Below are 13,204 nucleotides of genomic sequence, written 5' to 3'. Positions count from 1 at the left end.
AAAACCCAAATATCACTTTGCCCGACCCGGGATTCGAACCCAGGACCTCAGAGCGCTGCCGTACTGCGCATGCAGTACAACTACGCCACCGAGGCAGTCTTTAAAAACATATTTGTAAAAAAATATTGTCATCTAAAATATTGTGGAAAAAGAATTTTCTAAATCTAAGCAATAATTATTAATTTATAAAGATTTGAAATTTAGTAGAGGTGATGGCTGTCAAATAACAGTAATAGCAAACTGTGACGTCACTGTGTTACCGGCCATAACGCTGCTTGAAACTAACATTAATCGATTTATTGTTTTATTAAGTTAGTTTAATTCCTTCTGCTGAGTTGGACTTACGTTTACTGAAGTATTGTAATCTTTTAATAAATAAGTTAAAGTAGTCAAGAGCGTCGCCAGCTGATGGCCAAGTTGATATGGAGAATGAGAAAAGCTTGAATTGTAGGTCGTAAAGTCGAGAGCGCATGTTCCTCCACCACTCCCTCTCTCCCGCTTTAACAATGACATAGAGCAGGGCGTAATTGAGCGTACGAAATATTAGGAATCGAATTGGTGAATTCATTCGAGTTTTAGAACCTCTGGAGTGGGGCAGCTGACCGTCCCTGCTCCCCCTTGTCGACGCCCTTGAAAGTAGTTACGGTTTTTTTGGACCTTGCTTCGTTGAGCAACATAATTGGCGTACAAATATTACAGTTAACAAATAAAAGTTATGTTTAATGTAAAGACAATTGGGATAATTATACAATTAAATAATAAATAAGGAAAATAAACATTTAAATTAATACATAGTAATGGAATGTCTTAAATGACGATATTAAAAATATGAAATATGTCGCGCAATTAATAAGTATAAATTGGTATCGTTTAAAAATTAATTTACACTGCAATAGCATTTTTGAATATCTTTTAACATATATGTATGAACATATTAAGTTATTGCTTTTGGAATTTTAATATATAACAATGGAGTCCTACGTGTTATATCAATAGAATTAAATGTCATTTTTTATTACTCGACTTGGGTATCAAACACAGGACTTGACCAGTTTCACACACATCAAACTGATAAAGTGATCCTAAACGAGAAAAGCGAAATTTTATTCTCATTTTCAGTCAATGGAATATTTAGTGGTTAACGCGTTGATGTCTTTTGTATGGGACAAAATGTTAACTGTTTAATTCGATATAAAATTTTAAATTCATTGTAATTTGGATACATATTATTGTCAGTAGTTTTGTTATAATAAAAATGGTTAAAATAGATAAATTTAAGTTCTATTAGTTTTTATATAAAGGTATTTTTTATTATTTAAATAGAGTTTGTTTGTAAGAATTAATTTCAGACACTATTGAACTAATTCTGATAATATTTATTAAGCTACATTCGTTAATATAGGCATATTCGGTTTTCAATGGGTTTATCCGGAAGCTTAAAAGCTCAATCGTTTCCTAAGTAACCGGGACGGCGAACAAAGTGCTTTATGAAAAATAAAATCGAATCTATATCCTCACGATTTTAAGATATTCTAGTGTGATAGCCGGAATTGAAGGGCTACGTTCTAAATTGACCTTTTGATTTAGACTATATATAAGCGCAGTGGAATACCAAACAGTACTTTGTAATTCAAGGTGTTGGTGTTTCTACTGTTTATGTTCGTATCGCTTACCATCAGGCGAACGGCAAGCTCGTCTCGTCATTCAAACATAAATGGTACATAAAGGGAAGCTGATAGAAACCGAGTTAAACGGACCCTTCGCCACGGATACATTGCTCTAAATATACAACAAAAACCTTGCTTCACACAAAGGTTAATAGGAAATATCCTTGCACCGAAATAAATCAGCTTTTAACCCTACAAAGCCGTGTCACGTAAGTTTAAACGTGGACCGAAATACCAGTGAAGGTTACGAATCTTATCGATATGAAACTACGTACTAGATCTGGCTACGTATTGATTTAAAAAAAGCGGCGATAGCCTAGTTGGTTGTGGAACGGACTGCCGAGACGAATGTCCGCAGGTTGAAATCCCAAGGGCAGCGTCTGACTTTTCTAAAATAATGTGTGTATTCTTCGTGGATTATCGCTTGCTTTCGTTAAAGCTGAAAGCATCATCTTCGTTAAAGATGTTAAGCAAATTTCCTCACGATGTTTTCCTTCACAGTTGTGAAACCTGCATACCTGAGAAGTTCCCTATAGGAATTTCGAGGGTGTGTGAAGTCTACCCGCACTACGGCGTGGTGGACTAAGGCCTAATCCCTCTCAGTAGTAGAGGAGGCCAGTGCCCATCAGTGGGACAGTATATAATACAGGGCTGATGACGATGCCTAGATCTGGCGTTCCGTATACTGTATTCGACTCAACTGTACTGCAATCCGTACACCTGACAGTATGATTTCAACATTGACGGCGTTTGGTTATGTGTGTGGCGCTCATAACATAAGAACTCGAGTCTAAGTGTAAACCTGGATGTGAATTTGTGGCCGCATAGGCTTGTCTATCAAAGGAAAACAGGGCGATATGTGGGCAGTAGTTGCGCCTCTGCCTACCCCGTTGGAGGATAAGGCGTGAGTGTAAGAGACTAATAGAATCAAAATTAGATGACAGTATTATAAATTGGTACTTTATTAACTTTCTGGTAAACAAAATAACGAATTAAAATATATTGAAGTTATTAAACTCGAAATCAATTTACGTTTTGTTTTTACAAATAACTATGTTATAATTATGTTTGTCAAATAATTCTTTATTTATTACATATTTTGTGGTCTAGTGGTGTATGGAATATGGAGCGAGAAGTCTCTGGTATAAATCTCTTGTAATTTTGTACGGTATTTGTAAAATATACAGCACTACATATGTGAGCGGCGATAGCCTAGTTGGGTGTGAAACGGACTGTCAATATGAATGTTTGCAGGTTCAAATCCCAAGGGCACACACCTCTGACTTATAAAATTATGTGTGTATTCTTTGTGAATTATTGCTTGCTTTAACTGTGAAGGAAAACATCGTGAGGAAACCTGCATACCTGAGAAATTCTCTATAGAAATTTTAAGGGTGTGTGAAGTCTGCCAATCTGCACTACAGCGTGATGGACTAAGGCCTAATCCCTCTCAGTAGTAGAGGGCCTCCGTGCAACAATGGGGCAGTATAAAATACAGGGCTGATATTATTATTATGTATTGTATACTATCTCACGAGACGGTCCTCTACTGAGAGGGTTGAGTTTAGTTCTATAAACTGTAGCAAGGATTCGTTGTTGATTTTATTACGATTTGAATTGTGTAATAAGGGGTTTAGTTCCTACTTTACACCTTGAATTGGTTTTAGCTCAAACTTGGTAAGTCCAGTGCATTTACACCGTTAAAAAATTCAATTATGAATAAGCTTGTGGTAGGATATATATTATATCCGTCCGGATAGCGACATTACACAAGGTTTTAAAACCCGCCATAGTGGCCCACGTAAGTGTCGCTTTCTGAGATCAGCCTGTGTACATCCAGTGCCAACAGGCCGGCGTAATTGTGTCGACTGAGAGGTAATCATCTATCGTGAGTCGTCATTCTATTGGACCTCACTCTACTTGTTTTTAGAAGCAGTGGGATCTCTTTGCTGTATAAAGTAAAGCTAATAGATTATGAAAAAGAGGTGAAGGTATTAAAAATAAATATAATTATAAATTACATAACATTACAGCTTAAAATAGACTTGTTTAAGTCAAACGAATACATTATAATCTTATTTGCATTACACTATTTTTCATCAGCAGATACATTCGCCTATGTGTGTGTGTGTGTTGTTATGTTAAAAAGGTGTCTAAAGCTTTCAGAGATAAGGCGTCCAAGCTTTGTTCAATAGTATAGTTAAATCACTACAATACGAACGTATTATGATTAATTTCACAACCTGACCTTTTAATTAAATTCGTATAGATTATTTATATTTTAATGAATGCATTTAACGAATTTTATACATGTTAAGATAACTGGTTGAAATTCGACTTTGGATTGTAAATGCGAAAGTTTAAAGATAATTTGGAAGTAAACGCAAAAATACTGAACGGATTTGGATGAAATTTGACACACTGATAGACCAAAGTCTGGATTGAATAGGCCACTTTGTACCGAGAAAAGTCATATGTCTATTTTTTTCATACAGGCATGACAAAATGTCCCCACCGCACCTGATGGTAAGAAGTGGGGTCCAATAGAATGTCGACTGAGAGATGATTACCCCTCAGACACAATTATGCCTGTTGGAACTGGATATACACAGGCTGATCCCGGAACGCGACACACGTGGACCACTATGGCGGGTTTTAACACCTTGTGTGCGGTCGCTATCCGGGCGAATATAAAATATACTACCACCAGCAAAACTGATATTATCAGCTATCTATATGTTTATAAAATATTCAGATCACTATTTTATCTCTTTTGATATCATCTTCTTTGCTACAGAGTAATATTAATAACAGAACTTTTAAAAATAATAGATAAAAACGACTTGAACTTCCTCTTTTCCCTAAATAACGTGGTAACTCCTAATAGCATACAATATTTAGTCTCAATACAATCAAAGTTGTTTTCGTCAAGCGACAGCCGGATCGAGCTAAATAAAAAAAAACAAATAAACATTTCACATCGCAAACTTACTTAAATAATATCCAAATATACACAACACCGCACTGCACCACACGATATCACTATTTGTTAAGTTAATTAATATAACACACGTCTGTACGGCGAGCCGCTTGGCGCAACACTGATTTGAAGAGTGCGCGAGCGCAGGTGTCGTTTGGATCAATGGTGGATAGGTTTATGCGTCATGCTGCCATTTAAGGTATATCTGATTAGATTTGTTAGTTAGGTAGGTTTGGTTAGTGAGTTTGTGCTTTTCGGTTTCGGAGTCTAGGGTTCGAAAATTTTATTGTATTTTTTAATAATATAATTTGATTTGGTATTGTAGACTATATAAATTTGTGATCAAGAGAAGCATAATTAATTGAAAATATTTTCGTCCCATTATGGGGTTGAATCGTGATTTTACTATATCGGTCTGAAATATAATAAATTAAAATTTTATAAAAAATATGTAATAAATAACATATTGTAAAATAAATAATAGGTTTAATAAACACAAAATTGTATAAATAATAATATTGTGAACTAGTTTTTGATCGTGGTTTCGCCCACGTAAAAAAAATGGTATGAAAGTCGCCCTTTATACAGGATCATTTTGACATTGCGTTACTAAATGAAACCACATACTCGTCGTCACTTTTCCTGACATCGTGCCAGAAATCATCAATTAATAACAAATATTTTCACCAAAAATTCTGGTTTTAGTTTTCTGATTTTATGATCATTTTATAGTTTAATGTGAATATGATGTGTGTATGTATGAATGCATTTCTGACTGAAAGTAAGATGTTGCCGCGACGAATTCACTTAGAGTAGTAGTAGTGGCATTAGAGCGCGTAAAATTAAAATTACTTTTTATTGATATTTATATTGTTAGAAACTTACACTGTTTTATTTTACATCTACGGCTCAAGTAACTTATTGTAAAGTGTTATTTGCATGTAGATAAGTATGTGGTTTCATTTAGGCACTTAATGTCAAAATGTCCCTGTATTTTCCCGGGATAAAATATAACCTATATTTTAAGTTAGACCTCTAGTAATACCTTTGAGAAAATTGCGTACAATTCCATGAAACAATTTTTGCGTTATACGTGTACAAACAAAAATTCTAAAAACTGTTGTTTGGCTTCTGTACTATTGAGACATATATTAGTTTTTCTTCAATATCTTTAATGTACAGACATCGGCCTGTTACAATTTCATTATACATATCGACGGTTAAAAGGTTAATGACTTAAGCGACATTATTTTTTTCGAAAAATTGTAATTAGTTATAAAAAAAAAACAAAAAAAAGTTCTGATTTTAAATATGTATAACTAGTTTAAAAGAATATTTAAAAAGTCTGGTTTAAAATACGTATGTAACTAAGTGTCGTAAAAATGTCGCTTAAGACAATTAGCTTTTCAACCCTCGATATAGACTCTGTATATACCTGCAATAATTGTTTGTAATCCGTGAAAACGTTTTGGAGTGTACAGTAATTTACTTTTGTGAAATTTAATTCATTTATTATCTATTTATATGCACTACTGGTGTGTTTTTTAAAATAATTAATATTACTAAATAGGTTACATAACATTTCGGTTTTAGATTAAAATGAAACTAAAAAGAAGAGAATTTCATTAAATATGAAGGTCATTTCGCGCGTCACATAGTTGTTTGTAAGATGTCGTCGCTTCGGTTTTGTGAACATCTTTTCTCGGGACAAATAGTGTATATACGACCTATTACTTAATAAAATCTAGCTTATATGTTAATTCATGTTATGATTTGACTTTGTACGAAATTTCATTCAAATCCATAAAGCAGTTTCTAAGTTTACTTCAAACAAACATTCAAACATCTTAATAAACTTTCGTATATATAATAATAGCCTTTGCTCGCGGCTTCGTCCGCGTGAAGGAATTATCCGCGATTTTTTTTCCGACTTGATATGTACTGTTATATTATGACCAAATTATACAAAATCATTATAAATTGTAGCCTATGTGTTATTCTGATGTACAATAAATATTACTGTAAAGTTTCATACGAATCCGTTCAGTAGTTTTTTCGTGAAAGAGGAACAAACATACATACATCCTCATAAACTTTCGCATTTATAATATTAGTAGGGTTAGTAAGATATCAAAATACGTGTGCTCTTTCCTCTTCGCTTTTACGTGTTCGTTTTGTGACTGCTGTGTATTGTGGAATAATAGTTTACACTTCTTTAAAACTTGATTTAAAAATACATTTATTAAGTAAAAGGAAAAATACAGACGAAATTTCTAGACTTGAGAATTCTCCAATAAAAGTAAAAGAATTTGTAATGCGAAGTCTGGTTACCCGTGCTACGAAAGCGTGGTGGACTAAGGCCTGAACCCCTTTAGTAGGAGAGGAAGCCCGTGATCAGCAGTAGGTAGTATATATGATAGGGCTGTTAGTATATAGATCGCAATAACACCACCCTGCATAAAATAAACTGAAAGAGTCTGGTATTTGAGAATATGAAATATGCTCTTGAAATAATTTTTCAAATTAATTTATATACATGATGTTTCCTAACCTGGGCATACATTTTAGCTATAAGTAATGACATTTTAATTATTGCAATCTTACAGCCTTACTTATAAAAATTTCGTAAAGTTATGCTTAGTTAAAACACAAATTTACTCGATCGGCTGTAAGTCAGAACCCGCCATCTTGCCTTTTAAGGTTTAAACTAGGAACCGGTGATGTTTTTGACAACTATTTAAGCAATTCTTAACCACCTCTTAACGCCAAAACAAGTTTATAAATACGACTGATAATGTTAAGTCTGCTAGAAAAACTAATAAATAAATATGGAAGCTCATCTTGTATCAAATCATGGGACGCAACACAGGCGAAAAGTGGGTACTCAGTTCGTACCTCTGCCTACCTATTACTAGATAAAAGCGTGATGTATGTTCGTATAAGTTGACTATTCAACTAACCGTAAAGATTTACTCATAGTTTCCGAAAACCTCACCCTGTTTTAATAAACGTTAAAGAATTTCGCAACGTTAAACAGACCAGATAAGAACGCTTTCCATTTTCTTTGAAACCGAACCTTAGTTTGTTAAACAAATAGATAAACAACTGGACCGGAAAACGTGAAGCAATCATGATAAAATCGTTAAAGGTGATTTTTCCGTGAACCTATTTAGATTAGGTTTAGTGGTAAGTGTGTTGGTAGAAACCTAATTTGTTTAAAAGTTTTTATTTTATGCATATATTTCTTTTTAATTTTTTTGATAGACGAGACGAGCTTTTGAATGGATTGCAGTTCGATTCAGATGAACACAGTGAATGTTCGGAACGCCAAATCTAGTGCGTAGTACATATATAGACAGTAAAATACATAGAAAACAGTGCTGATTTTAAATATATATGAAACTTGTGTCGCAAAAAAATGTCGGTTAAGTCAAATTAGCTTTTCAACCGACGATATTATAATGATTTCTGAATAATTAGAATATTTATATTATTTTGCATTGATTAATTGTATGTATACAAGTGTTGTATTTTGCGATGTTTCGTCATCGTTATTTTTGTCGATTGTATTGTTCCTATGTCATGTTATTTCATGCTTGTATCTAGTTGCCAGACGTCCCGTATTTTAGGCACATTTTTAAATGTCCCGGCGCCACAGACTCTGTCCCGTAAATCGATTGATCTACGATTGACAAGTACTCACGCACGCGACGCGACGTTCGCATTTTCGCATACATATCGATATGGCTCGGTTTTTAATAAATTTAATAAAAAACGAGTTGATAGCTGTTTTTAATTACGATTATAATTTTATTGATTGTTATAAATATGTTAATACTGACTTGACACGCGGATTCTTTTTTAAATGTTACAAAATAATTTTGGTTCTTATTTGTTGTGGGTGAAATCCCGTATTTTTGTCCCATTTAGGCATTTATCAGGCAGGCAGCAAGAAAAAAAAATTTTTTTTTTCTTTCACTGACGAGACGAGTTTGTTGTTCGCCTGATGGTAATACGACCACCCATAAACAGTAGAAACACCAACACCTTGAATTACGAAGTATTGTTTGGTATTCCACTGCGCTCGCCATCCTGAGATGTGAGATGTTAAGTTTCATTATGTCCAGTAGTTACACTACAATGTCCTTCAAATCGGAACACAACAGTGACTACACACTGCATGACAGAAATAGACATTGCGGTGGTACCTACCCAGGCGCACCCTCACATATGAGAGACCTACCACCAAAAATTTGGAAACCCAATTTGTATCACAGAAAGGGTTCGTAGATGTATGACGAATGCTCTCAGAATACATAGTTAGTCCTATGATATGATAGTTGGTGACCTACCTCAATGTAGTACAAATGAAACCCTCTATATTTTTTCGGATTGGGTCGTTTGGTGTTTAGATAATAGTGCCTAGGTGGTGTAGTGTTGCGTAGTGATTTCTCATGTTTACGCGAATGTTAGACATTGAAATTAAACTAATTTTCCGGATTCTATCGCGGTACTTAGTGTTTTATTTTCTCCCGACGTTTCGAAGACTTTGCAGCCTTCGTGGTCCCCCCCGTGACCATGTTGTATATTCGAAATGTAGTATCGCGTGCTTGGTTCTTCTTCAGAGGTCCTGTCTTTGAATTTCGGATCAAATGGGGTATCGCGTCTGAAATTCATGTCTGATATTGCATCAGTTTCAGTCTCTATTTCGTAATGGCAGGAAAGACATACCGAGAAATAGATGTTCTGGGTTCACTCTGGTCACCTTATCGTCTCCTTTGGGGATCAAGGATGTGTTTTTGTATTTTAAATAATGCTCTCAAGAATTTTACAGGGTTTTTCCATTGCATTTATAATAGATTATATCGCATTCTTCTTCTTCTGCAATATCTCACCCCACTAAATGTTAATTCTACCTATTGGTCAACTTGTTTTTAGAGTTTTTCCTTAAATATTTACAGTTTAAATTTTCTAGATATAATCGTTATGTTTGTACGTAATAGTGCACCACAATAGAGGTGACTTTGGCATACAAAATATTTTAGTAACGTGATAGGAATATAGATTGCATAGATATGATCCTGTTTTAAAGTATATGTATGTATAAATTTGCATTTGTTTTCCTGTTAGGTCTCGCCCAGATTATCGGGTAGCGCGGCGGCGGCGAGCGCGAAATGTGAAACGAAAAAATCGCCTTATGCGTCCGAGATTAGCTTGTGTTAGGTAGGTATCGGGAGCACGCATGGGTAGATACCACCGTCTACTTCTACCGCCAATTATATATAAAATCGTTGTGGCAACTCTTATGGCTTTTACTTAGTAAATTGCGAGCATGGTAACCTCTTGGAAAAACGTATATACGCTATTATAGTTGACAAACTGAGCACACTATTGCGTGATGGAGGGTTTTCGTACGTTATTTTGCTACGGTAGCGGTGATGTGCTTAGGTTGTTGCATGCTATTATACTATACACAACGCTATATGTACGAAGAGGTTTTATCTACCGCGCACGGATAACTCTAGTCACCGCGCGTTGACTCTGGACGAGGCCTTAGTATTGCGTTTAATCAAATTCATACAATTTAAATACGAGCTAAAAATAATGTATATATTTCATTTTATAATAGGTTATATTAAATAATTTGTTTTTACACTAGTTGTAGCACGCGAGTCCACTCGCATAAAAACCTTTTCCTTAAAATGTTTTGTGGTGAACAGAAATTTTGCTATTTACCTACCGCAATGTCAAGCTCCGAGCTGATGCTAAGGTAGATATCCTTCAATTTACCTCACCTAAAGATTGTTCGAGATCATAACACGATAATATTAAAACGTATGCGGTCAGTGGACGTCATCAGAAACTAAATAGCTCATGAATATTTTAACTTCGATTTAATCCTTATCTATATATATAAAAATGAATCCCTATTTCCCTCGGTCACGCCATCACGCGTGAACGGCTGGACCGATTTAATTATTTTTTTTGTTGTGTTTGTTATTGTCAGAAGAAGGTTCTTATGAAAGAAAAAATTCAAAAAAATTCAAAAATTTAACGAAAATATTAATTGTATAACTGTCAATTGTTTGAAATAACTGTCAGCGATTGACAGAACGCGCGCTGCAAATTCATAGTTAAGACGGGACAACGTCTGTCAGCTAGTGTGTTATAAAACAACGACCCCCGCCACGCCTATCTGAACGCGATAAATACTACCCAACGGATTTCGATGAAATTTGGTATGGAGATAGTTTGAGACCCCGGGAAGGACATTTAAAACAGTCCCCTTTCCTGTCTCTGTGTATGTAATGGATTTTCTCAAAATCTACTGAACGGATTTTGATGAAATTTGGTATGAAGATAGTTTGAGACCCTGGGAAGGACATAGGCTACTTTCTATCCCGAGAAAATATATAGCATGACTTTTATCTCGGAAAAAACATTGTCATTAGAGCTAGTCGCGAGTAAAAGCTATTTATATAATGACAGATAATAAACACTGTTCCCTTACCGTATTTACGTACGTTACGTAACGTTACATTTCCTCCTTAATCAAACGTTGCAGCAACATAGTTAAAAAATATGCTTTCAATGACAAGACGAGCTTGCCGTTCGCCTCTTGGTTAGTGATACGACCGCCCATAAATAGTAAACAACATCCAACACATTACAAAGTATTGTTTGGTATTCCACTGCGCTCGCTATCCTGAGTCATGAAATGTTTAGTCTTATTATGTCCAGTAGTTACACTGGCTACAATGTAATGGAACTCAACAGACTACACACTGTTGCTTGACAGAAATAAACATTGCGGTGGTACCCAGGCGGACTCTCACACATAAGAGATCGACCACCAATAACGCCATCTTTATGGTGTTTCTTAGTAAGCTATCATGGATTCTTCGTTCTGATAATGTTATATTAATAAAAGAAATATAGTTTTAGAATATTCGCACGTGATTTGATAAGGTTTTCACATAGGTAAGATAAATACTGATCTACGTGATCATATGTTCGTTTGAGTTGCTCAACTGTTCGCAGAAATTGAGCAATAGAGTGTATGACTTATTTTTTTATAACTTTTAAAAAATATTTACGTCGTATAAATTCTAAAACTGAAGGAATGATTGAAATCTGATGAAAAATCCACAAGTTATAAGCCATTGAAATTAGGTAGTAGGGGTGAGTGTCTATAAACAGAAAACAGACGAAATACATGCATATGACGTCAGCAGGCATTACGATGCGTGCGAAAGAAAGAGATGGACCGATATCCGTGCTCAATGTCCACTACTGCACGTAGTAATATTTGAAATTTGAATTACTGCCTCATTTCTTATCGAATTTTAATGCTTTATTCACAGAAGAATTTGTTTTTTGTACCAATTGCTGTTACATATTTAAAAAAATCAAACATAGTCAAATACACTACTGTGGATATTCTTAACTATAGATTTTGTAGTAGAGTAGTATCTCCCTTTTTCGCCTTTTCCAGGTGAAGGCAGATCAGTCAAGCTCTCCAGCTGTTGATTACCAAGTAAAAGCCAAGGAATGTGATGAATGAGTGAGGATATATGTGCTATTGCATCTGCCTAAGTTTTAATGGTTTAACCATGAGATTGAGATTGATGAGGCGTGAGATTATTTTCTATGAATATATTTTTGTAGTAATATTTTTAAGTCCTAAAGGCAGGAGATGCAGTTGGGGACACTGTAATTGGCACCCGGGTCTTGAACCTAGTATCTCACGATTCTCGGTCCGAGTACGCCATTAGGTTCATGGTACACCTACTAAGTGACAAAATTGTGGGCTATATACAAAACTTTACCACTAAGCAATCGTCAATCGCTATCATTATGTCGTCCACCAAAATCAAAAACACGAATTAAACTAATATTTGTAAACTATAAAATTATTTTATTCTATATTGCATAACACCGTCCGCTAGTACTACGCTCGGAGACCAACCTGTATATGTCCATCTCGTTCGCACGCATACGGCTGTTTCACTCGCACTTGTTTACCGATAAACAATTTGGCAAATGCCATTCTATAATGTCCTGCATGCTATGTTGCCCTGGTACTTATGTGTCAATACAGACTTTATTTGGATAGGGGAGCGTTATTATCTAGATTTTTATTGAAGGGGGGTTTAAATATAGAAGTATTTATTTATATATTTAAATATGATTAATCTATTTTTTTTTTATTTCAATTGGGCAAAGTAATTAGATTATACAGTCTAAATAAATAACCTTCATGTGTTAGTGAGTGTGGATTAATAAGTGTTTGCTCAACGTAAGGACGTAGGTTCAATTTCCGTTTGATGTAGTTTTATTTGCTTCTGATTCCTTCCTAACCGAATTTCGGCCACGGCGGCCGTCTTCAACGGAGATCACGCAGGGGATGTTATAGTGCACAAGTGTGTGCAATACACTAGCACTCTCTGTTACTTCTCATAGTCCGGTGAGACGACATGACCGGAGAGATCAGGCGCAGGACCAACGGCTTTACTTCACACCGCCAACTTCCTGACTCCGAGCTGCGACTGAGTAA

The 13,204-nt window shown here is 35.1% G+C and overlaps 2 protein-coding genes across 5 annotated transcripts in view; one reads left to right on the top strand and one right to left on the bottom strand.

The window, feature by feature from the left end:
• LOC115453643 overlaps positions 1 to 4,789 on the bottom strand; it is a 64,596-nt gene extending 59,807 nt beyond the window's left edge. Inside the window, exon 1 of the mRNA XM_037440631.1 lies at positions 4,660 to 4,789. The gene's annotated coding sequence lies outside the window, so the exon portion shown is untranslated. The remainder of the gene's footprint in view (positions 1 to 4,659) is intronic.
• Positions 1 to 13,204, top strand: part of LOC115453808 — a 124,063-nt gene that overhangs the window by 63,162 nt on the left and 47,697 nt on the right. The window lies entirely within an intron of this gene.

Source organism: Manduca sexta, chromosome 1 (genome assembly GCF_014839805.1).
Source record: "Manduca sexta isolate Smith_Timp_Sample1 chromosome 1, JHU_Msex_v1.0, whole genome shotgun sequence".
In the NCBI taxonomy this organism is placed as follows: domain Eukaryota; kingdom Metazoa; phylum Arthropoda; class Insecta; order Lepidoptera; family Sphingidae; genus Manduca; species Manduca sexta.
This window is presented reverse-complemented; position numbering and strand designations above follow the sequence as displayed.